At 41.8% G+C, this 26,346-nt stretch overlaps 1 long non-coding RNA gene across 1 annotated transcript in view; it reads right to left on the bottom strand.

Moving 5' to 3' along the window:
- Window positions 1–7,996: 7,996 nt before the first annotated feature.
- LOC121140480 overlaps window positions 7,997–26,346 on the bottom strand; it is a 29,201-nt gene continuing 10,851 nt past the window's right edge. Inside the window, exons 2-3 of the long non-coding RNA XR_005877332.1 lie at window positions 25,626–25,742; window positions 7,997–9,604 (exon numbers count right to left, since the gene is read on the bottom strand). This is a non-coding gene — a long non-coding RNA (uncharacterized LOC121140480). The remainder of the gene's footprint in view (window positions 9,605–25,625; window positions 25,743–26,346) is intronic.

The following is a 26,346-nucleotide window of genomic DNA, read 5'->3' as shown; positions in this document are numbered from 1 at the left end:
CAGCTCAGCACCTACTGCACTCCACAACTGGGCGCCCAGAGCTGCAGGTGATGAGGTCCAGGCAGTCTGTTAAGAACAATGGCCTCTTGGAAAATCACACCTCATGTCACACACCAGTGTTTGCCTCTGCCCTTTTATCTTAAACCAATACTTACTACACCCCTGAGGGACATACTGGAATAGTAATTGGCAGAAAGTACAGCAATATAGAAACTAACATTATCTCATGGTCTCCATCGCAGTATGTAAATACTCCTGAGGTCGTGTTGGCTGGATGCCTTTCGGTGCCCTTGTGTTTATGAGCCGCTTTGGTGGCTGACAGTCTAAGAGAGCAAATAAGAAAAAACTCAACCAACGTAGATGGGAAAGCTGTCAGAGTTCAAAGAGTGCAGGCCATTATGGAAACTACAATGACATATTACTTCAAATATTTACCTTCACCTTGATCCTCCAAGGTCTTTGTTCTCATTCAAACAAGGAATAGCCTTTGACTTCATTTTTTTTGAAAGGGAAAAAGGAAAGTGGTAAATCTTTCACTGCCTTTTCAATAACTCCTTTTTTTTTTTTTAAATTGGAGACAAATTTCCTATTCCTGCTCTTCGGGATGACAGGATTGCCTTTGTGTCAAGTTCTTCGGCTCACTCATTTCTCTGAGCTCAAAGACAGGTGAGCTTCCTTTTGGCCATGCACAGAAAGCTGACGAAAAGCTGGCAAACACATGGCGCAAACATTCACGGACCCAAAGCCTGCAGAAATCAACTTGTATTTTCCACCTTTAGTGAGAAAAAATGAGGGGAGAGAATTTTTAAGGACATAGTACTCAGTGAGCTGCTGCTGAGAAATGAGAGTGGTGGATGCCTGTGAGGACTCCCCTCTGTGCTTTATGTTCTTAATATTTGATTTTAATTCTGTGCACATGTGCATGTGGGTTCAGGTGCCCATGGAGGCCAGGAATTGGTATACTTCAGGGACTGGAGTCACAGGTTGATGTGAGCCATTTGATATGGGTGCTGGGAACTTTACTCAGGTCCTCAGCAAGAACGGTAAGTATTCATAACCATTAGCAAACTCTCTAGCCCATCCTCTTGGTTTTGCTTTAATTTTTAATTAAATTAATTTATTTTTTATTTCTTTTAGAATTTCATACAGTCTACTGTATTTATATAATTGTCACCCCACTATGTTCCAACTCCTCTCTCACCCACTTCCTCTCAGATTCATGACCTATAATTTTGACAAAGAAGATAAAATTATACAATGGAAAAAGAAAGCATCTTCAACAAATGGTGCCGGCATAACTGGACACTGGCATGTATAAGACTGCAGATAGATCCATGTCAATCACCATGCACAAAACTTAAGTCCAAATGGATCAAAGACCTCAACATAAATCCATCCACACTGAACCTCTTAGAAGAGAAAGTAGGAGGTACCCTTGAACGAATTGGTACAGGAGACTATTTCCTGAACATAACACCAGTAGCACAGACACTGAGATTGACAATTAATAAATGGGACCTCCTGAAACTGAGAAGCTTCTGTAAGGTAAAGGACACAGTCAACAAGACAAAAAGGCAGCCCACAGAATGGGAAAAGATATTCACTAACCCCATATCTGACAGAGGACTGATCTCCATAATTTACAAAGAACTCAAGAAGCAAGTCTCCAAAACACCAAAGGAGACAATTAATAAGTTGGGTACATAACTAAATAGGGAATTCTCAATAGAGGAGTCTAAAATGGCCAAGAGACACTTAAGAAAGTGCTCAACATCCTTAGCCATTAGTGAAATGCAAATCAAAACATCTCTGAGATACTGTCTTCCTCTTTTCAGAATGGCTAAAATAAAAATACCAATCACAGTGTATGCTGGAGAGGATGTGGAGAAAGGGGAACACTCCTCCACTGCTAGTGGGAGTACAAACTCACACAGCCACTTTGGGAATCAGTATGGAGATTCCTCAGGAAAATGGGAATCAATCTACCACAAGACCCAGCAATTCCACTCTTAGGCATATACCCAAAAGATGCCCATTCATACAAGGATATCTGTTCCACTATGTTCATAGCAGCATTATTTGTAATAGCTAGATCATGGAAGCAACCTAGATGCCCTCAACTGAAGAGTGGATAGAGAAAGTGCCGTACATTTATACAGTGGAGTACTTCTCAGAGGATAAAACCAATGTAATCTTGAAATTTGTAGGCAAATGGATGGCACTAGAAGAAACCATCCTGAGTGAAGTAATCCAGTCACAAAAAGACAAACATGGCATATACTCATTCATATATGGATTTTAGACATTTATCAGGGGATTGCCAGCCTACATTCCCACTGCCAGAGAGTCTGGGAAACAGAGGACCATAAGAGAGAAATGCATAGTACCCCAGAGAAGAGAAATGGGATAGGATCCTCTGAGAGGAAGGGAGGGGAGAGGGAGCTGGGAAAAAGAGAGGAGGAGAAGAGGAGGGGAGAGGAGGACATGGGGGTGCAGGAAGGCAGAGTGGGGAAGAATGGAGGAGAGCAGGATAAGAGATACCATAACAGAGGGAGTCGTTATAGGTTTGAGGAGAGATCTGACACTAGTGGGATTTCCAGAGATATACAAGGATGACACCAACTGATAATCTAAACAGTAGTGAAGAGGCTACCTTAAATGCCCTTCCCCAATAATGAGATTGACAACTACCTTATATGCCATCCTAGAGCCTTCATCCAGTGTCTGATGGAAGCAGAGGCAGACACCCACAGCTAAACATTGAGCTTATCTCCTGGAACCCAGTTGCAGAGACAAAGGAGTGATGAGCAAAGGGGTCAAGACTGGACTGGTGAACCCCACAGAAACTGCTGACCTGAACAAGGGAGAGCTCATGGACCCCAGACTGATGGCTGAGAGGCCAGCATGGGACTGATCCAGAACCCCTGAATATGGGTGTCAGTGAGGAGGCCTCAGCAATCTATGGGGCCTTGGGTGGTAGATCAGTATTTATCCCTGGCATACAGATGGACTTTGCAAGCCCATCCTACATGGAGGGATGCTCTCTCAGCCTGGACACATGGGAGGGGGGCTAGGCCCTGCCCAGCATGATATGACAGACTTTGGAGATCCCCCTTGGAGGACCTCATTCTCCCTGGGGAACAGAGTGGGAGCTGGGTATACGGTTGGGGTGTTGGTGGAGACCAGGGGAGGGAGAGGAAGCTGGGATTGACATGTGAAGCAAGTTTGTTTCTAATTTACATAAAAAAATAAACAAACAAACAAATAAATAAATATTTGAATCTATGGGGGCCATTCTTATTCTAGCCTCTATAGCACCCATGATCACTCATTCTCTACATTTTGACCAGTTGTGGATCTCTGTAGTAACAACTATCTGTAAAGAGAAGCTTCTCAGAAAGGTAAGGGCTATACCTATCAGGGGTATAAGGATAAGCATTTAGGATACAGTTAGAAGCAGTTTGTAGTTACCCATGATGCAAGTGTCACAAATGCTTAATTGGGAATATCTTGTGAGGCGGCTCATTGTGGTTCATAGACTTTACAGCGGGTGATAGGACTAATGGTTTTCTCTCTTGATAGTTTGCATCTCTCTCTGATTCTATGAGAGCTTGTGCTCAGAGAGGAGGCTTCCAGGACAATTCCTTGATTCCTCTTAGTTTTGTTTCCAAAGTGTGTGGCAGTTTTGGAAGGAACTAAAGACAACACAAAAGCTTGTATTGTTTTGGAGATTCTTGTGCCCCTTTGACCAATGATTTTAAGAGAGATTTCTTTAAGTTTTTTTTAAAATTCTTTGGTTCTTGGGAGGAACATTATTATTATGTTTGGCAGAATGTATTTTAAGTACCCTAAAAAAAACAATTCTTTTCCAGAGGATGGCATCTGGGAGTTATGTACCAGGAAGAAATTTCTAGGAGAATTTGTCATTTAGTGGAATTTTAGCAATTCATTTTTAGGATTTTGTTTTCATTTGGGGAGGTGCTGTTTGCTTCTTAAGAAAAAAATTCATAGTTATTTCAGTACATGGAAAATCATATTCTGTGATGGTTTAATGGCTCCTGAGGGTTCCCATCAAGTGTGTGTTTCTTTGAGACAGTAAATTTAAAATCATTTAAAAGAATGGTATTTAACTTTCCTTGTTTCAGGTTTGCTTATACTATATAAGACTGCCAGGTGCAATTTCCTTATTCTTAGAAGGAAATCCTGATTGTTTGAAATGGAAGGCTTTGGTTAGCTGTGTACAACCAGCAGGATTTGCACTGAAGCACCATGCATCGCTGTTGTTGAGAGTGAAATGTCAGCCTCCTTCCCCGGAACTGCGAACTTGGGTGATCCTGAGGTGGAACCCGGACTGCCACCTGTAGTACTGACAAATGACAGTCGGTACTTCCCATCCCAGCTGTTCTAGCCAGTTTTAGATCTTCATAAAACACTATGACCAAAAGAAACTCAGGGAATAAAGAGTTTATTTGACTTACAGTTACAGTCCATCATCAAGATAAGAACCCATAGTCAGATTAAAGAATAAACCAGAAAACGGAAAGGTCTCCCATTCTCTTGGATAGGTAGGATCAATGTAGGTAAAATGGCAATCTTGCCAAAAACAATCTACAGATTCAATGCAATCCTCATTAAAATCCCAGCCCAATTCTTCACAGACCTTGAAAGAACCCACACACCTATGAACACTTGATTTTTGACAAAGAAGCTAAGATTATACGATGGAAAAAAGAAAGCATATTCAACAAATGGTGCTGACATAACTGGATACTAAATAAAAAAAAAGATTAAAAAAGAAAAGAACTCATAGTCAGGTACTGAACTGAGTAACACTGTTTACTGGCTCTCTTCCTCCATTTCCATTCAATTAGCTTTCTTTTTTTCCCCTTTTTTTTTTATTTAAATTAGTAACAAGCTTGCTTCACATGTCAATCCCAGCACCCTCTCTCTCCCCTCCTCCCCCCACCCCCCCCCCCACCCAATTCCCACTGCACTCTCCAGGGAGGGTGAGACTCTTCATCAGGCATCTCCAAAGTCTGTTATATCATGTGGGGCAGCCTTCTTATAGAAGCCAGGACCGTTTGCCCAAGGGTTACACTGCCCATAGTGGGCTAGGCCCTCCTGTGTTGATCATCAGTTAAGACTAGACCCCACTGGCATGTCCACAGGCCAATCTGATGGGGCCAGTTCCTTAACTGAGGTTCTCTCTTCTCAGGTTACTACAGTTTGTGCCAAGTTGACAAAAACTAACCAGGACAATTGACCCCTTGTCAACTTGACACAAAAACACATCACTATTAAACCATAAATTTTTATGTATACCCAAGATCTCACATTAATGTCACAATGTAAAACAGTTCAACTTTAAAAGTCCCACATCCTTTAAGAATTTTAAGACTTTAAAATCAAAATTCTCTTTTAAAACCTAGTCTCTTTGGCTGTGGGTTCCTGGAAAACCCCAAATAGGTCTCATACTTGTGTTTTTTTTTTCTTACTTTTTTTTTCTAAAAGGGAAGAACCAGGGCACATTTAGAATCAGATTAAAGCAAAACCAAAATGTCTTGAACTCACTCATGATGTTCTGGGTTCGTAAGGATTTGAAAAATCACACTTTTTTGTCTCTGTCTCCTTTAACACTTTTCCATAGTCTTAATTGACTATGTTTCTAATGTTAGTAATGACTTTACTTTGTAATCTAATCCACTTAGGAGGAATAGTATGTATGGGAAAAGTATTTGCTGAAATGGTTAGAAAGGTTCTCTGATAACACGCATCGTTTCTTTTTACAGTAATAATATTACTAGAAGCAAAGTCCAGCCCAGACCTTTGGGCATTTTCTCAAACTGTAATCTTCTAGCTAGAAGAAGACAGCAAGGGCAGTGTATGAAGTACAGGTATTTTAGCAGTAGAGGTTGGAAATGCAGTTTTCTAACAGAATATTTTTTGACTGAAATTATTATTCATGTAGTTTTCTTCCAATTCTTGCTATCATTTTCATTGTAGCTTACCAGGTCAGGAGTCTCAAGAAAATGCTTGAATTCTTAAGGATAAACATCTCATCATCTCTTAAATATTTCTTGATATTGCCATATTGAGGATCCTTCTTAGGCCAGCCCATGCAGCAATAAGATCTGGATTTTTCTTAGGGTTTCCCATAAGTGTCACTCAAGGGAAGACAGTCCAACCAACTGGACTAGTTAGGTGTGGAAGATGCTTAGCTTTTAAGATGGAAGAGGAGGGTCTTGGGCTATTGGACTCATTCAGGGTACTTCCTGAGAGGATGGGCCAAACCAGTTGAAGTGTTTGAAGATACCCCTGTACTGAATGACATGTAAGTCTGTAATAGTCAGGGGGATAGACCAGGTGCAGAGCAGAGTGTAAGTTACTTTGTTTTTCATCCCAGAGATATAGAGTCTTGTTGAGAAAGAGTTCACAAGATAGTTATAGGTCTAGTTTGTTTTGACAAAGAAGATGCTATGGTGAAAGCAAGATTTCATTTGGGGCTTAGGCTTGTACAGAGTCTGTCTGTCTCAGGGGAGGGCAGGACAAGTGCTACAAGCAGGCAGACTGCAAAATCTTGAATCAAAGCTGAGGCTCATGACGGAAAGTGGAAGCATTACAGTAAGTTCTCTACATTTGTCGAGGGACTGAGGTACTATTGAGCATTGAAGGTTGGTGAGGTTTTGGGCTTTCACCACTATATTGTCCTTGTAACTTGCAGGCTGGTCCAGCATGTTGAACCGGGGCTACCAACCTGGGAATAATGTTTTCACTCACAGTAGTTCTTATTAGCACTATTCTACTTGTCCTGTGTCTGGACTAAATTCTCTTAAACTGTGACTACATGGTTTGAAGATAAGGTATGCTATACCTGGTGTGTGGAACTTCTTTTCTGGAGGAACAAAGTGTCATTTAGAACTCAGGACAGCTCTCCAGTAACCAAGTGTCTCCCTGAGGGGGGAACCTGATAAAGTCATCTTTAGAGCAAGTTAGTTCTCAGACTTCACTGTGCATGTGACTAATTTATTAAAACTGACATGTGACCCACATTCCATTCTTCTGATTTCGATGGTCCAAGGATCACAAGCAGCAGTGAGACTTGGTCACAGTTATAGGACAGATGGATGCCATGGCAACCTTGCGGTCCAGGAAGGTTGTGTGTGGGAACAAGTGGAATGTATGAGAAACACTTTCTACATGAAATTGCAACCATAGAGTCTCCCACACATACTTGACAATGAGTCATGGCTGCTATGCACCCAGACCCTTGCTTCCCATAAGGCGAGCCTCCCTTGGGACATGCCACATTGAAATCATCTCAGGAATATCAGGCCTTTCTCATCAGGATCCCAGAAAAGATACTTAGGATTTTTTAGCAAGGAAAGGACAGGGTGAGTTCCTTCTGCCTTTCTTCCTCATTAACTGAATGCCAGGTTGAAGGTGGAACTGGGTACTCGCTGCACTCTGTTCTCTGAAGCAGGGTTTACTGCGTGTCTGTTCTGAGCAAAGCACTGCTCAGCATGAGGATCTGTGGCAAAGGGTGGGAAGTTTCTGCTGTTCAAGAACTTACAATACTATTGGCAAAAGGTGCAACAGTTACAAGCAATTGAAAAACAGCATTAGAGAACAGGAATATAATCACGTGCTAGACTGAATATAATCAAGTGCCAAAATTATGACACAAACAGTAAGTGCTAGGCAAAGTCAGGGAGGGCTGGCGGTTGGCTTTGTTCCCTGAAGCTGGAGTTTCAGTTTCTAAATGGAGGGCTCTATTGTTTGGATTTGGAGATCTTATGGATACAGACCTGGGAGCTACTGGATGCAAAAGGGAAGGCTGAATCCAGCACAGAAACAATTCAGTGTTAGGAGTCACAGTGAATGCAAATTGCAGCCTCCCACCCTATTGGCACATTCATCTGTGAATAAAGCTGCTCTTTAAATGAAAATGTCCCTAGATAATGAGATCAGTGCTACCCTGGACTGGGTTTTACTGGACACTCCCTCAGCTTGGAGACTCAGACCTAAAGAGAGCTCTCTCCATAGAAGATAAATAAGAATGGGGCTTAGTGGGAAAGGCCATCTGGGGATCTCAGGGCAGATACCTTATAGTTCCCGGATGGAGCAGACAAAAGTAGAAGGGGCTGGGAAAGGCCCTGGAAGGCAGAGAGGTGAGTCCTGTCCTTTGTCTCTCTGGGGAAAGCTCCATGGAAGAACAAGGCCATTCAGTCCTTCCATAGCACTTTTAACTCTCATAAGAATCAGCTGGTAAGTCATATGCTGTCTCTGGAGAGCAGATGCAGGCTAGCCTCTCCCTCCCTCTGACAGCAGTTATGAATACAGAGGGTATATGTGTATGTGGACCCCTCAAGATGGTCCAACCCATTAGGTGGCTTTTTCTCATGTGTGAGCCAAGTCCCATTGTCAGGGATGTTCTCTGAGTTTCCCTGTAGAAACAGGCAGCATCTAGGTCCTCCCTGCAGTGGGGTTGAGAAAGAGGCTCTTGCCTAGTTCCTTCAAAGAAGCCTTTCTCATATGCAGTCCCCTCTTTACTGCAGCCCATTTTTACTTCCTTTATAGGACAAGTAGCTTCTAGACAAGCACTTTCTATGTAGATTCTCCATATGGCATCTGGTTTTTGCTTATGTTGGTATCTGTTGTGGTTGGACCTTGACTTGGCTAAAGTGGGCAGAGTATTCCTACACACTTAGATCATACTGTTGGCTCTTTCCCATCTCTAAAAACACACCAATGGGACCCCTGCCCCTAAACAAAATCACACCCACCTTCATGCCGAATCTTCCTGGAAACTTGTCATGTTTTGGTCTCACTCTCAGGTTGGCCTCAGTAGTTCCCACTGGTGGTCCAGAAATGAAATCTGTTTCACAGATACATTTGCTTGGACTAGTCTTGTGGATTATAAAATCTAAATTACTTTTCAATACTCTTAAATGAGTATATTTTCTATAAAAGTTTGGATTTCTGCCTTTTCCTTAACAACTGTGAGGACCCAGCAGTCCGAGCACATGCTCCTACTTGGAACATTGACTTGACTCAGCTCTCCTATCCTAGTTTGTTACTAACTTTGGGAAGAAGGAGGTTGTTTGGCTTAACAGCCCTGATCATCGGCCATCAATGAGGGAAATCAAGGCAGAAACTCAAGCTGGAACACAGAGGAACTCTGCACACTAGCTCGCTTAGTTTCATTTCTTAGACATCCCAGGACCATCTGTCCAGGGGCTGGTGCTGCCCTCCGTGGGCTGAGCCCTCTTCAAATGGATCAGTCAAGGCAATGTCCCACAGACATACCTACAGGCCAATCTGATGGGGCAACTCCTCAGTCTAGGTTCCCATTTCCCAGATGACTTGAGTTTGTGTAAAGTTGGCAAAAGGTAACCATTATACCAATTCATTCTTATTCCCGTTGCTAGCCCAGCTCCTGAAGCACAGGGGTTGTTGACCTTATGGAGTCACAAATGTAGTCCGTATTAACTTCATCTTAAATTCGCAGGTGGTTTACCCAAGGTAAGGCAAACGGTTAAGACAGGGTGGACAAACATGGTTCTGAAATTGTACATGCTGATTTGGGGAAGTTCTTGGAAATGTTCTAAAATAGAAGCAGAGAAAAAGTCCATTAGTGCTCTTTAGGCCATCTATACAGAAAGAACAGAGTGATATTTATTTTCTAATTCAATATCATAGACTTGTACCATTGAAAATCACAACACACACACACACACACACACACACACACACAAATTCCTAGAAAAACAAAAGACTATAAGATACACAAAATAAAAGTAAAATTCTTTAGCAGCAAGAACAGTTATCAGATTTAGAATGAGCATGGAATGGGCTTGAGAACAATAGAGAAAATGTTGTTTGAAGACTGGAAATAAGAGTCATGGGCAAGTGGTGAAGTCAGAAAACTTTGGGTTACCTGGAGGAAAGATTCTCTCAAACCAAGAATTCCATATCCATCAAATTCCTAATCAAGTTGTTTTTTGTTAAATACTTGGAAAGGTAAACAAGAGAGAGTGTGTGTAATGCACTCCCTTTAGTGACAGAGCTCTGAAGATTTATCTAATCTGAAGTATTTTAATTAACTTGCATATTTTGTAAAAGCACATGTTTATTGTGTACCTGCTTCCAGTCCAGGCTCTAGACTAGGGCAGATGTTTTCCAATAAAAACACATGGAAGATGGCTGACAGGAATACAGAGCCAAGGTAGACAACCTTCAGTACGGAGACATCTATGGCACGTGCCAGGGACATGGCAGTGAACAAGACATTGGTGGCCATCAAAGATAAAAATCCAAGAGCAGAGCGACAAGGAATGTGACACAAACTTTGGAAAGTGCCCTAGGGATGAGCCAAAGAAACCTCTCTAAACCACAATCACAGCCAGTCTGTTCTTGCAAGAGTTATGATCTTCAAATGCTCTTCTCAGCTAAAAATATATTTGAAGACAGACTGAAATTACATTTGCTAATAGACACTGCCTGATTTTTCCCCTAAATGGGGAGAAGTTCACAGTGTAGAGGCTGGGGACAGGAGATTTTCCATGGCAGTCACTGAATGAGAGCCTCTCTCTCTAAGCACCAGCGTTTCTATCAGCAGAGGTTAATTTTCTTGGGTAAGATATTAGAACCTGGAGACACTAAAACGATGAGTGTGGGTAAGTATGCAGCCCTTGTGTACAGATGTAGAGGTAGGACTACATCAGACTCTCTCCTTTGTGCCCAAGCACCTACTGCTCAGGCCTGTCTGGCTTCTTTTATAGATTTCATTTTTTTCTCATATTGGTAAATGCTTCTGTATTGTTATCTTAAAATTTTAATTAAAATATATTAGCATCATTTTTTCTTCCCTCCTTCCTACCCCTCCCAGTCTCCTCTTACTATCTTTCAAGTTCATGAACTCCTTCTTTTAAACTATTGTTAATACATATGATGCAATCTGCTGAGTCCATTTAGTATAGCTTGAATGTGTATACTTCTGCTTCTAGGGCTTACAACTTTATATTGGGTAGCAAACCGGGGGTCTCATCCTTCGGGAAGACTAATCTTCCCTCTCTATGTAGTCAGTAATTTCTTAAAGCTATTCATGTAGGAGTGTGGTCTCATGAGATTTCTCTACCTACAATGGGGCATCAACTGGTACTATCATAGTTCAGGTCTTGTTTAGACAGCAATGTGTCTTCCCTGTTATAGCTAGAAGACACAATCTCACAGCACAGTAGACTTCTGTTTTTCCCATCTGTCCGCTCCTTCTCCTGCATTATTCCATGAGCTTAGATATAAGAGTGGTACTGTACATCTATCAACTGGGATGGATATCCTGAAGTCAGTTGTTCTTTGCATTGTTACTTTTGAAATCTGTCTCTAAAGGAAGTTTATTGAGGAACATTACATTTGTGTAATTATCCAGTTTTTATCCCTCACAAACCATTTTCAATAATCCACTGATTTTCTTCTTGGTACTCTCAGAGTAACTGAGCTTACTTCTCTCTCAGAATTTCTGTCTCCTCAGGCACTGTCACTGAGTATTGGCACATATTCTGACTCCCATTATCCAATTCCTTGAAAAAAGTCAACTTCCTCCAATTGCACTTGGTGTATTGGGTTCTCTGTAAACACCTATCCATGTCTGTATAATGTTACAGAGTCCTGCCTTTTGTTAGCTTTACATACCTTTCACCACCCCATGGTACTCTTCAAAATTAGTTCTGGGCATGTAGAACATTAAACATATATGTATTTTATTACATATATCTGTTTATTTTTGTGTGTGAGGGGGGTGCGTTGTACCACAATGTGCAGATGGTGGTTAGGTGAAAGCCTGTGGAATTCTGTTTTCTTCTCCCACTATGGTTGTCAGGTGTGGTGGTTTGGCCTTCACCTGCTGAGTTATGCCAACTGTGTCATGCGGAGCAGTCGAAACTCAGTGTTTGTAGAAGATTATATTCTTTAATGACTAAAAGACAAACTGAATTGTGTATTAACCACAAATAAATAATATATTGAAAATACAAATTATATCTATATGGTAGTTTGAATGAGAATGGCTCACATAGGCTCATATATTGGAATGCTTTGTCTCCAGTTGGTGGAACTATATGGGAAGGATTAGGAGGTGTGGACTGATGGTGGACTTGGAAGTTTCAAAAGCCCATTCTATTCCCAGTTATCTCTTTCTGCCTCTCTCTTGCCTCATGCTTTTGAATTAGACGTAAGCCTTCAACTGTTGCTCCAACACTATGCTGGCCTGCCTGCTGCCATGTACCTCATTACAATGGTCATGGCCTCTAGCTCTCTGAAACTGTGAGCCCCAGTAAACTCATCATTTTATAAATTGCCTTGGCCATGGTATCTTAGCACAGCAGTAGAAAAATAACAGTCTAAATGAAATATTGTGAGCACAGTTCATTGGATTCCTGAAGCGAAAAAAAAATGCTAACTACCAAGAATTCTAGGAAACATTGCAGGGAGTCCAGAGTAAGTTAAGGACCTAATCTAGCACTGTGAAGTAAGCAGTCTGTTTTAAGTTCCAATAGATGTAAATTGGCATCATGTGGTCTTGCCTTTCAAACCATTAATAACCATTGTTTGGGAAAACTTAATAATTATGCAAGGGTTAAGAGATATGCTAGGTCCAGTATTTTTCTATGTCTCCACTCACTGCGAATCATACACTCAAGCACCACAGAGGAAACTCATGGATATTGGTCCCCTTTCTGAGTTCAGCTCTCTGTGCAGTTGTTTCAACTTAACTTGGAGCAGAAAAGGTGACTCAGTGAGAACATTGTAGAGATATGTCTGTACAAACTGTGCAGGGAAGCAATGTGCTTGCTGTGGAATCATCTGTGGATATCCCAGGGGAAGGAATGAGCAGGCTTAGCATGACGTGTCAGTGACAGGTGGTGTTCCTTCCCAGCCACAGAGGTCACACTCATGTCCAATATTTGACTATGGCATCTCTTGAGTTTGTTTAATCTTTATTTTCTGAATCTGTTGGTATAACAGACTATGATATTTCCATGGTAAATTAGACTGTGCAGTCCAGTGGTTAGAAGTATGCACTGGATTTAGCAAGCAAATACCCAGCATGATCATTTTACTCACTACATACTGAAGTAACCCCTTTGAGTCCCATGTAGCAGGGTTTGCATTATATAGTGCTTAGTCTGAGTTTCTATAGAGATAGTCCATAGGCTCTGTGGATTACACTATAGAAATTGATTTCCTCATGGTTCTTGAGACTACAAGTTCAAGAACAAGAAGACAGTATGGCTGTAAAAATCAAGAGTGGGATGGTGGTAATTAATATGCACTCAATGTTTGAATGACAAAATACAAGTGAACTTCTTAACATAGGGATTTGGACATTTTTTTTTTTCCTTGCACTGCCTATCTCAAATCAGCCACCCACGAATCTAGTTTGTGGATTTGGCTTATGGCTTTTACTGGTTCCAGGAAGAACCCAAGCATTTCATGAATAGCACCACTGAATGTAAGCACATGAGGACACAAGCTCAGTTATGCTTCAGTTCTCTCTTGGCCTGGTGCTGAGATGAAGTGCCACAGACAGGCAAGGAGTGAGTTAACCCCAACTGCAACAGGACAGGACTTAGAGGTGACTCCTCTTGCTCAGTATTCTATTCTATGCATAGATCTATGCAAATGGTGCTTGTCTCAGTGTGGGGCAAGGGAGCAAGACTGCCCAGAGATTAAAGAGTGGGTTTAATCCAGAAAAATACAAGTTTTGAAGTTCATCCTTCAGCAGCAGTGTGTGAAGAGGGCTAGGCATTCGTGGGTACTGAACTCCAGGTATTTTTACACATGTGTGTCTTCTTTATTCTAACAACCCTTTACTATCATGGCTAGCTACATCTTTACACATTCTTGCTTGGACTTTTCCTAAGCTCTCTGGTGAATATATCATCCTAACTTGTGGTACAATTGTTCCTCAATGTCAAAGTCTCTGCCGCACTAAAGCCTCACTGGTTTTAAGATTCTCAGTGATGGCATCATACCTGGCACAGAGAATGCTTTCAATGTGTTCTGGACTGTAGCTAGAAGAAAAAACTAAAGTTAAGGGGTTGAAAATGGCTTGATGGATAAGTGCTTGCTGCAAGTGTGTCCTTGGACCTGAGTTTGTACACCCAACACATATGTAAAAAGCCCAATATGGCGACATGCCTTTGTAAATCTAATATGGGATTATAGAAATAGAAAATCCTCAGAGCTCACTAGCCACCCAGTCTAGGCAAAATGATGGGTTCCAGGTTCAGTGAAGACACTCTTCTCAAAAAAGAATAATGGTAATGTGGTGAGCAACTGAGGGAAACACCTGATGGCCACACTCTGGCCACCACAAGAGTGCACACTCCCTCATATACATTTATGCAGACATGGATACATAAGTACACGCATACACACACTCACCCAAATATATCATATATATACACCATATGGATACATATACACCACATCCTTACACACACACACACACTTATATATGTATATATATACACACCACACACATATTCATATACATATATACCATACACATACATACATACCACACACATAAACCCCATAAGCCTCTCCACTGACACAGCAATCCAAATCAGACAAAAGCAAGCTAAATTAGAAAAAGTCCAGATTTAATGGAAAAAAATGCTCCTGGATGATTTTTCTGCCCCACCCCCAGAGAGAAGATGGGAAAGATAAAAAAAATCATGTGTCTATTTTCTGGGGAGCATTTTAAATAGCATGTGGGGGTGGTCTTGAATGCCTCTGGGGGAGGAGCCCTGTTTGGCCAGCTTTCTGGAATGGGGCAGGATTTAGGGAGGCGGGGAGGGGGAGTTCCACCAGAACATTCCAGACTCTTCGGGTATATGGATGCCAGGGGCTGGGGCAGAGCTTCCACCAGAACATATATATGTACACACATGCCATACACACATACACACACACACACACATATATATACACCATACACACACATTGTATGACTGCACCATATGCATACATATATACTACATGCATACACACCAAACACACACATAAATACACCATACACATACACACTGTATGACTGCACCATATGCATACATATATACTACACACATACACACCAAACACACACATATATACACCACACACACACACACACACACACCCTGTATGACTGCACCATATGCGTACATATTTACCACACACACACACACTGTATGACTGCACCATATGTACACATATATACTACACACATGCGCACCACAAACACACACATTAACTTAAAAACAGGCAATGTTGGACTGGTGTTTTTTTTTAAAGACATCAATTCTCCGCCCTTACTCACAACTCACAAAAGAAACAACAAGAACACTATCCTGCTAGTAAAACTGTGTTTTTTTGCTTGGTGCCTGACAAATAAATACTAAGCAGATCCCCTATCCTACTGAGAGTCACAAAATTAAACTCACTAGCTTTCATTTCCCTACTAGAGGGCCTGCACTCCTTTGCCTTCAGAGCCATCAAAGCGAAGCATCTTAAATAACTTTAAAAGGAAAGTCTACTTCCCACCTTTATCTCTTGGGTTTCCCTTTGCTCACCTAGGCCCCTGCAAAAGTCATTAACTGTTCAAATTCAAAGTCTGACTCCGTGACCCTGAACCTCTTGGTGGCCTGGAATGTGTGTGGAATGCTCTTAGTTAACACTTGGCACCCCTCCGATATTGGCTTTCCTGTAAGGCACTGATGCCCGGAAGAGGGGAAAATCAGAACATAAATAAGAAACTTCTATACCGTTTCTCCGGACAGGGGTTGGGGAACACAGAAAGATGGGGGCAAATCCTCTTATGCTGGTTACTAACATTCGTTATTGAGAGCTGTGAAGCTGCCAGCTGCTTCAGTGAGTACACAGTGCCTGTATCTGTGGACCTGCCGTGTGGGGCCTGCTGGGTGGCAGGGAATTTGCTCATACACTTCCTGAAACTCACTGTCAGCCCTAGAGTGGGTTTTCTGTGAGCGAGCTATGCCTATCCACTGGGAAAGCTTGGCTTGACTGTTTCCTTGTTAGACCTCTCCAGCGTTGGTTCTGCTCCAGCCTTCTGTGAAGGGGACATCTGTTGGAAGGTTTGATGTGATGTCTATGTTTGCTGAAAGCTGACTCTGACCGGCTGATGTAAAGGACTCTGAGCGGGAACTTGCTCTCAGGCCCAGTGCCTCTTAAGCAGGGGAACAGATTTGAAAGGATTATCCCAGATGATGACTTTAAGATTAAACTGGGGCTCAGAGTTAGCCACAGGCACCGTAGATTCCTTGCAGGCGTAGTCTTCTGGGGTCTCCTGTCACTCTGCTTGCCAGGAACGGATTTCATTTCCAGGCGTCATCCTTTGGGTCTCTTGGCATATTCAGAAGCCATATATGTTACTTGAGTAGCAGTTGAGCAAACTGGGGTGGAGGGCGGGGGCAGCCATGGAGTCCAATCTCCTTTCCAACCCACAGGACTTATATAATAGCTATGTTCCGGATGGTGGATTCTGACTATTTCTAAGGAGCAATGGGTTAGTCTGAGGAACAAAACCCACACAAGTAATTCCCAAACCTTGTTTGTGTTTCATGCTCTCCGATTCCAAACGTTTTCAGCAGACTGGTGATTCTTGGCACAATTAGCTGATGTCTGTTCTCATTTCTTTTCTCTTTTCCCTACCAACCCCCAATACAGACAGTACCAATGACAGAGAAGCTGCCCTAAGAAGATACCGAGGGCATTAAGAGAAACGTATCAAAGATTCAAATCTATTCTTTTCTAGCCTGGAAATCCTGGTCTGAAGTTAGGGTCACTATTTCTCAGAAGGGTCACACCAACTCAGTCACCTTGAGATACATGAGAAATGCACACAGTAGGTGCCGTTTTATAAAATGACCTCATACTCTTAGCAGAGTTCTGAGGGCCAGTTCCTGGGAGTCTGCTTGAGGCACCCATTGTGTAGTGGAGGTCTGGTTCTTTTTCACAGGACAATACAACAGTCCTTGTGAGTCCTACACATGCTCCGACAGACCTCATTTTCAGCTGCCCAGGTGGTATCCTGTGAATGACAGAGCTGTGGTGTGTAGATCACTTTTCACACAAGGAGTCTACTCTGGAGTAGGGATTACCAGCAAGGGTACCATTTACTAAACAACTCTTAGGCATTTTGCAGACACTCTGTCATTTAATTATTGCCAAAATACCTTTCAAAGCTTATTCATAATTTTCAGAAGAAGGAACGGAAGCTACATAATTAGTCTGAAGCAACACTCTATGAAGTGGTAGGACTTAGTGCTGCATTTGGGACTGTATGTCAGCTTCTTCTTTTTTAACTATATACTTTTAAAATTTATTTTTAAATTAAATATATTTACATTAATTACTTATACAACAGTATGCATATAAATTATCCATATTGATAAAGAAATATTTTTCTATTTTAGTGCACATTAAATGATCAAATCAATGTGATTGACTTGCTAAATGGATAAGAATATATGTTGAAACTGGGTGGTGGCACTGCACACCTTTAATCTCAGCATTTGGGAGGCAGAGGCAGGCGGATCTCTACGAGTTTGATGCCAGTTTGGTCTACAGGGTGAGTTCCAGGACAGCCAAGGCTAAACAGAGAAACCTTGTCTTGAACAAAGCCAAACAAAACAAAACAATGCAACAACAACAACAAAAAACCAGAAGGAAAGAGAGAGAGAGAGAGAGAAAGAAAGAAAGAAAGAAAGAAAGAAAGAAAGAAAAAGAATAATCTTGTACCCTGTTTAAATTTGTTGATTTTGCACGGTCAACCAGAGTACCTTAATTAATTGTATTCATCGGGTAATAACCATTCTTTCCCCTGCTTTTTCCCTTTTTTTTTTTTGTTTGTTTTTTCGAGACAGGGTTTCTCTGTATAGTTTTGGGGCTGTGGGTCCAGCCTGGCCTCGAACTCACAGAGATCTCTGCCTGCCTCTGCCTCCCGAGTGCTGGGATTAAAGGCGTGCGCCACCACCGCCTGGCGCTTTTTCCCTTTTTATTTATTCTTCTCTCATATAATATATCTCACCATAGCCTCCCCTCTTTCCACTCCTCCAAGTTCCACCTCCCCAATCCTGATTTCTCCAGTTCCCATCCCACTTCTCCCAGTCCACCTGCAAAATCTCTTCTATTTCCTCTTACCAGAGGTGATTGCATTCTTTGTTAGGTAACCTCTCTGACTCTGTAGCTTGTAGTATGATACTTTACTTAGCAGCTAATATCCATTTGTAAGAGAGTACATATGATGTTTGTCTTTCTGGATCCATTTGCCTGGAAATTTCCCATTCTCTTTCATTAGAAAACAGTCTACCAAAAAGAAAGGAAATATAGGAAGAAAAAGGAAAAATAATAAAATGAGATTAAACCAAACAAACCTGAATAGGATAAAACAAGCAGAAAAACATAGAACCAAGGAAAAGCATGAGAAACACATATAGATACAGAAATATACACATTAGCATAGAAATCCTCTAAAAACACAAAATGGGAAACTGTAATATATAAGTGAAATACCTGTAGGACAAGAAAAAATGGGGAGGGCAGATAAAGCATTATGAGACAGAAAAATCTCCAAAATTATCATTGAGCTCATTTTGTGTTGATCATCTACTAATGAGCATGAGACCTGGCATAAGATGATGCTTTATTTTTTTAAGTAAATGAAATATTTTGAAATTCCCATCTCAACCTATAACATGTAAATATTGACAGATGTAGCCCTCATATTTTTTTAGGATTCTTAATAATTTTTTTAAAAATGTAATACAATCCTGAACCTAAAAAGCCGAGAATTGCTGAAGGAGAAAGTGTTCCGGCATGAAATTATGGCAAGAGGCAAAGTCCTGACAGGAAACAGCATGTATTTGAGGGAAATAAGGAAGCCCACTGTGGTTGGAGTACAGTCTGTGGGAGAGAGTGGAGACAGAGGATAAGGTCTCAGCAGAGCTGTGCTTGAGACACCGTCTTCACCTTCGGTCAGCGGCAAGTCACTGAAGGGTTTTGAGCAAGGGTGAGTGATTAGATTTGTGCTTAAATAAGAGAAAGGAGAAATGGGAGAAAGGAAGGTGGCAGAGGGTGGACTGGGTGAACCAAGAACTGGGGAAATAGGATTGGTCAGAAGAGGACGGGTTAGGACACACTCACGGAGAATCTTGGAGGACTTTGGTGTTTGGATTTCAACAGAGAGAGCGTCTGGTATAAGGGAGGACATGGCTCCCCTCATGGATTCTAGCCACACTGCAGGGTGTGCAAGCTTACTGCTACATTGCTGGTTCTGGGACTGTGGGTCACTTGTTTAAACCCCATAAGCTCCAATATTATTACCATTGGAAAGAAAATAGAGATAAGAATTACAGCCTTACATGGTCACAGACATGACTTTTCAGATTACCACATCTAAGGCAGTAATTGAGATATCAAAGTCATTTAACATGTATTCCTTCCATCTTCTTTACAGATTCACCTTCTGTGTAACCATGTAGGGTAGAGTGGGGAGCTGGCTGTGTTCTGCAGGAATCATGGTGTTCCAGGGGAAGGAAGTTTGTGTTAGAGATCAGCTTTGCACTGCTGTAACAGAATACATTCAAAGAGTGCCATTTACCTCAGGGTGCTTTAGGTTCCCGTCCAAGACTGGATGGTCCTGTTGCTCTGGGCTCTGATAAGGGCACTAGATCATCTTCTGGGGAATGGCTCCAAAGACTAGGAACCTTGCAGGAAGTCACATCTCCCAAAGGCCTGTAACCTCCTGATAGTGCCATCTTGGGGACAGAGCTGTTAGGTTTGGGATGTTAATCCTCACATTTAATCCATACACAGTTTCAAAAGCTCTATTTGCGATGTTTTATGCTGCTGTGGATGTGCTTTCCCCAATCTTGTTGAGTATTTTCCTTGTATGTGTGGGTATATGCCATGTATATGCATATACATGTAAAGGCCAGATAACCCCCAGGGGCATAAGCTATCTTATTTTGACATAGGGTTCCAGAGCTCATCCATTAGGGCTAGGTAACTGGAATTCCAGCTTTGGAGTTACAGACGTGCACACTAGGCTTTTCAGCCGCTTGCTGGGGATTGAAGTCTAGTCTCATGCTTATATGATGAGCACTTTTATCAACTGAGCCTCTCCCAGGTCTTGGTGCAGTTTTACCTGCTCCTTTGGAATTGGAAGCTTTGTAATGTCTCTCTTATTCTACAGTCTACCAAGTCAAACACCTTCAACTCTAAGGCTGCCAGTCTCATTTAGGCTAGCCTGCTTTATGTCTCATGTCTCACCATGCTCCTCAACGTTTCCAGAACTCTTTTCCTCAACAGTCAGCATCTACAGAGAAGATCACATGGGATACAGACTTTAAAATGGTCACAAATAAACCCTGGTGGTTCCTATAGAAAAAAGTCAAGTGGCTGGGCCCTGATCTGCCTTCATTCCTTTTGAAAGGCAAATCACGAGTGTATTGACATGAGAATTCAAGGTAGCTGAGGACTACCTTAATTCCCTTGAGGGCAGAGAGGAAAAGGAGACAGGGCTACAAGGTCACAGGGCCATGAGAACACGTTGCTTTTTGTCAAGTGGCTCTTGGAGCAGAAGAGAGGAGCCCAGAAAGTGACCAGAGAGCAGGGAGCTGGCAGTCTGCCCTGCATGAGGAACTCAGCACGCAGGTTCCCAGCTCACAGTCTACATTTGAACTTTGTTTCCCAGTCTGGTGGGAAAACAGAGGAAATAGGCAAGTGGGTTCCGGACCGTCTTGTTTCAAAGAAACTCTTTGTCTAGTTTCAGACAAAACCAGAACAGTTTACGGGGAGTTAAAGGGGACAAGGACAGGGTAAGGGCTGCCGAATGTGAAGAGCACCCTTCCTTGTCTTTGCTGTTTACGATTCTTGAACTGTGGCTTCCAGCCTTGAGTTCTAACCCAACAGGGCAGATTCTGGGGAAGAACTTCTGCTCTAGGGAGGGAATCTAAAAATCGAATCTGAGGCAATGAATCTCACCCTTTTCCCCTTTAAAAGACAGTGACTTGTGGAAGATGCCTTCACAACAACAGAGCTGAGGAACGGAGGGGAGAGTGGACTTTGAAGCACTGTAGCTGATCAGCAAATGACACAAACTTGTGAGTGGTGCACACAGCCTGCTTTGTGACTTGACTTTCTGATCTCAGTTGCTTTCCACTGGTGCAAGACTCAGAGCCAGAGGTGAGACTGGCCCTTGCATTGTGTCATCTCAGCTAGGAAGAATTTATCACAGCACATGAGCACCACAGGAAGGAAGGAAGTAATTTGCTGTCCATGGCAAAGGCTCAGCTATGTCCCACTGAAAGCTCCAGTGTGCAATTTAAACTCGATATATTTTCTTTTTCTCTTAAAAATGGTGTTTATTTCAGATTTGGTCACAAAGGAATAAAATTCAAAAATTACTGAGAAATTTTAAGGAAGAAAACAGAAACAACTTACAATCTGATTTCCAAAAGTAACCAGAGAGCATACACTGGATATCTTTTAATATATAAAATACTAGAATACACAGAGGAATAATTGGCAGCATATAGTTTAGCAAATTGGCTTTTAAATATGTAATTTGTATTATAGTTTTTACAACATTTTATGAAGTATATTCATCCCCAACATAGTTTCAAAGGCTTTGAAACATTTTCCTTTAAATTTTCATTATTGAAATGTTTAGTGAAGAAAGACATCAGCCCTTCCAGGCCCCAAACTCCTGCAAGCCCAGCTTCAGGTGAGATTAGGTCTGGGGGAGGGGAGACACTCCCCATCCCCTGCCCAACACCCATCCCCTCGAGCTTCCAGGGGCTACTCCTGGCATCCAGAAGACCTGCCCACACAGAAAAGACATCAGCCCTTCCAGGCCCCAACCTTCGGCAACCCCAGCTTCAGCTTAAGCTTCAGTGTCAGCATCCCCAGCTTCAGCTTCAGGAAGGAAGGAGCCCAGTGGAGACAGAAAGACCCCACCAGCACCCACTGGAAGAAGAGATGGGAAGAAGACAGAATAAGAGATCACTCAGCAATAGAAAGACCAATATGACTCCACCAGAATCTAGGGAACCAACACCAGCAAGACCTGAAAAGCACTACATAGATGAAGCAGAGGAGACAGACCTTAAAAATTATTTTATGAAGATGATAGAGACCCTCAAAGAAGAAATGAGGAAATCCCTTAAAGAAATAGAAGAAAAAACAAAAAAATACATGAAATGGGGGAAAATTCAAGAAATAAACAAATCTCTCAAAGAATCTAAAGAGCACCAAGAAAAAACAACCAAACAAATGAAGGAAACAAGGCAAATTCATACAACAAGGGCATCTGCTCCACTATGTTCATAGCAGCATTGTTTGTAATAGCCAGAACCTGGAAGCAACCTAGATGCCCCTCAACTGAAGAGTGGATAGAGAAAATGTGGTACATTTACACAATGGAGTATTACTCAGCAGAAAAAAACAATGGAATCTTGAAATTTGCAGGTAAATGGATAGCACTGGAAGAAACCATCCTGAGTGAGGTAACCCAGTCGCAAAAAGACAAACATGGTATGTACTCACTCATATATGGATTTTAGACATGGATCAGGATAGTGCCAGTCTGCACTTCCACTGGTAGAGAGTCTGGGAAACAGGAAAGAACCTAAAAGATATGCATAGTACCCAAGAGAAGAGGAATGAGGCAAGATCCTCTGAACAGATGGGGAACACGGCGAGGGGCAGGTGGGGGGGAGTGGGAGCTGGGAAGAAGAGAGGGGGAGAAGAGGAAGAGAGAGTAGGTTATGGTGGAACAGGAAGGTTGGGTTGGGGGGGTAGAATATGGGGAAGAGGGAATCATAGGTTAGAAGACAGATCAGGCACCAGTGTGACCTCTAGTGATCTAAAGGGATGACACCAATTGGCAAGCTAAGCAGTGGTGGAGAGACCACCTCGAATGCCCCTTCCTGATAATGAACTTGATGTCTATAACCATCCTGGAGCCTTCATCCAGTGACTGATGGAAGCAGAGGCAAACACCCACAGTTAAACCCTGAACTGAACCCATGGAACCCAGTGACAGAGAGAGAGGAGCGAAGAGCAAATTGGCAAAGAATGGGTTGGCAAAACCAGCAGAGACAGCTGATCTGAACAGGGGAGAGCTCTTGGACCCCAGACCGACAGCGGGGGAGTCCAACATGGGACTGATCTGTACCCCCTGAATGTAAGTGTCAGTGAGGAGGCCTGGGCAACCTATGGGGCCCTGGGCAATGGATCAGTGTTTATCCCTAGCATACAAACGGACTTCGTGTGTCCATAGCACAAAGAGGGATGCTCTCTCAGCCTGGACTCTTAGGGGAGTGCCTGGACCCTTCCCTGAGTGAAATGACAGACTCTAGATATCCCCTATGTGGAAGGAATTGGCAATAGGGTGGGAGGCTGGGGGGGATGGAGGGGTGCAGGAGGAGGGGAGGGAGAGGGAACTGGGATTGACATGTAAAACAAGCTATTTAAAATTAAAATTTTAATAATTAAAATAAAGACATGCTTAGTGAAGTTTTTTAAAACGAATTATTTTCATTTAAATTTAATAAATCGCATGTACATGCATTGTGTGTACATGGGGGCATGTGTGTCTGTGTCTCTGTGTGACTGTGTGTAAGTGTGTGTGTGTATGTGTGTGTGTGTGTGTATGTATGCATAGGCCAGAGGTCACCATTACGTGGTTCCTCTATTGCTTTCCTCTCTATTTTAGTGAGCTGGGTTGTCAGACTCACTCCTATGTTTCTACATTGGTGTTGGGGATCCATACTTAAATCCTACTGCTTGCACAGCATGCACTTTATGCACCTAACCCCAATTATTATTTTTAATTGTATATATTTATATATTTAATTGTATATATTGTACATAACTGAGAGAGAGAGTATGGTGTTATAATTTGACATATGTAAACAATGCATAATGGTCAAATCAGGGTAGTTGACATTTCTATCTCCTTAATTTAGAAAGTGTGATGCATAATCATTGTCAATGTTGATGGGGACCTTATGATGCTTCCATGCATACAAGATGCAGTGGTCAGATGTTGGATATTTTCATTTCCTTAAAACCAGACTTTGTTTGTAGGGTTGAACTAAATGAAGGTGCAGGTTAGCTTCCTTCAAAGGACACATGGGGAAAGACTGAAATTTCCAGAATGGTAGTAATGGCTTAAGAGGGAGCTTCTTTTTCTTCCTTGGTTTTCTTGTTCTCCTTAACTTCGGTATATAAAGACTTGGGACAAAGTTCTCCCATTTCCTTTTCCTGTTTTTCAGCAGTATTATGCAAGAACCCAATCAAATTACTTGGAATAATTTGCCGTTTGTTGTGTGAAACATGTTATAAAGCATCCAGATATCATTACATCTATGACAATAGCTGCATGTCAATAACAATAAACAGAAATGCATAGAAATAGCTGAAACTGGGTGTCATGTCAATGAAGAAAGCATCTTAATCCCATTCAGCTGACAAACTCTAGGCTTTTTAGAAATGACAGGCATGTGTGTAAACTGCAGGATGGCTGAATTTCCAACTCAAGTGGTGAGTATGACCTTACTTTAGTGGGTAATGAAATATTCTAATGCAGTCCCTGGCATCTCATTCTGCCTCTGAGATGAGAGCCACCTCTGCCATTACTTGCTCAGCAGGGAAGGATGGCTTGCTCATTTGGTTAGCATACCCTTCCTCTGAAGTCAAGGCCACAGAATGATGCTATTTGAATCTGTAATTCTCTAATTGCTTCAGGACCACAGGAAGCATTTAAATATATTCTAAGCATCTTTTACAGAAAACAATATATGTGTTGTAGTCAAATGGGTGGCACAATTTAGACATAGTTGGTTGATAGTATCACAGCTATGACTGTGGTGGATAGAATTTGAAGGTATTTTTCAAGATACATTGCCTCTACTATTACATTTAAGATTGTATGACGGCAGGGAGATCGGTATGTGGGACCGATCATGTGTAGACACACTGAGAAAGATCTAAAATGTAGGAAGGTTTCACACTTGAATGAGAATGTAGTTATAAAAACATCCTTTTGTACAATGAATATGTGCTAATAAATGTTAAAACATAGATGAAATAACACAGAAAAATTCAAAATACACTAGTAGCCACTTTAGAAAAAAGAAGAATTAAACCCATCAATGCTAGCTTGAAGATGGTGGGATCCCATGAAAAATGTATGAAGAAGGTAAATCTTTTAACAGCAATGAACTTGAAAGACCCATAAACTAAAGGCATGATATTTTTAAAGTATTTAAATCAGGTTTAAAAAATTATGGCATTTAATATGGTATCATTAAAGTGATAAAGCGTGTGTGTGTGTTTGTGTGTGAGACAATAAGTCACACAAAATATAGAAATATATGCAGGCTATTGTAGAGGATGGTCATTTAAATCTAGCAGAGTAGTGTAAGATTGATTCTCTTTAGAGAGCTGAATAAAATGAACTTTCCTGGTGCTGTGTGTGAAGAATGGGTATCTAAAGTTACTATAATGGAGAAGGAGATGGCAACTGTGATTCCATTTTTTCTTAGACTTACCGCATCTCACAGAAGGGCAATCTTGTCGATGTTCTTTTCGAAAGGTTCTCCTGAGAGCAAAGTGAACCTCAATGACAGGGGGCTCAGGAAGGTTCATCATCATTATTCATCTAAAGTCTGAAAAGTGTTAAATTTGGGGTAGTTTAATGGAGGGCACCACTAGTAGTTGTATAACACACAAAGGGATCTGAGCCAACTTTTGGCATGCACTGAAAGCACATAATTATAGAGTCCAGAATTCACAACCTTGAAAAGGCCAAACCAATACTGAAATCATCATTATTGATGTTTCTTAAATTCTTCACTACAAAGTCAGAGTAGTAGCCATTTCTGCTCATTATATTAAACCAGCATGCTATGATAAATGGAAATTTCTTCTGAATCAGTGTCTAACTGAGGCCAAGAATTAAGGACCCCACATTTACATTCTCCCAAACCTTGTTTTTCTTCTCTGTTTGGATGCCCTGTGCTGGCTTGTGTAGTGGACTATCCTGGGAGCTGAAGGAAGGCAAACTAACCAGTAAACAAGAACAATCTCTGCGTTTCTTGGGATTTGAACCGAGAACATGTCTGTGACTACGCAGTTATGCTCAGGTATACAACCTTCCCACAAACCTTGCCCCCTGTGAGAAGGTACCCACCCATCCTCCACCCACACAAGCCATTCCTAAAGCAGCCTTTTTGGGAAAACAGGAATGAACAACTGTCTTCTATCTACTCA

The sequence above is a fragment of the Mesocricetus auratus genome, unplaced genomic scaffold (assembly GCF_017639785.1).
Source record: "Mesocricetus auratus isolate SY011 unplaced genomic scaffold, BCM_Maur_2.0 Super-Scaffold_100004, whole genome shotgun sequence".
NCBI lineage: Eukaryota > Metazoa > Chordata > Mammalia > Rodentia > Cricetidae > Mesocricetus > Mesocricetus auratus.
Note: the sequence above shows the minus strand (reverse complement) of the source record. Positions and strands in the feature narration are given on the sequence as shown.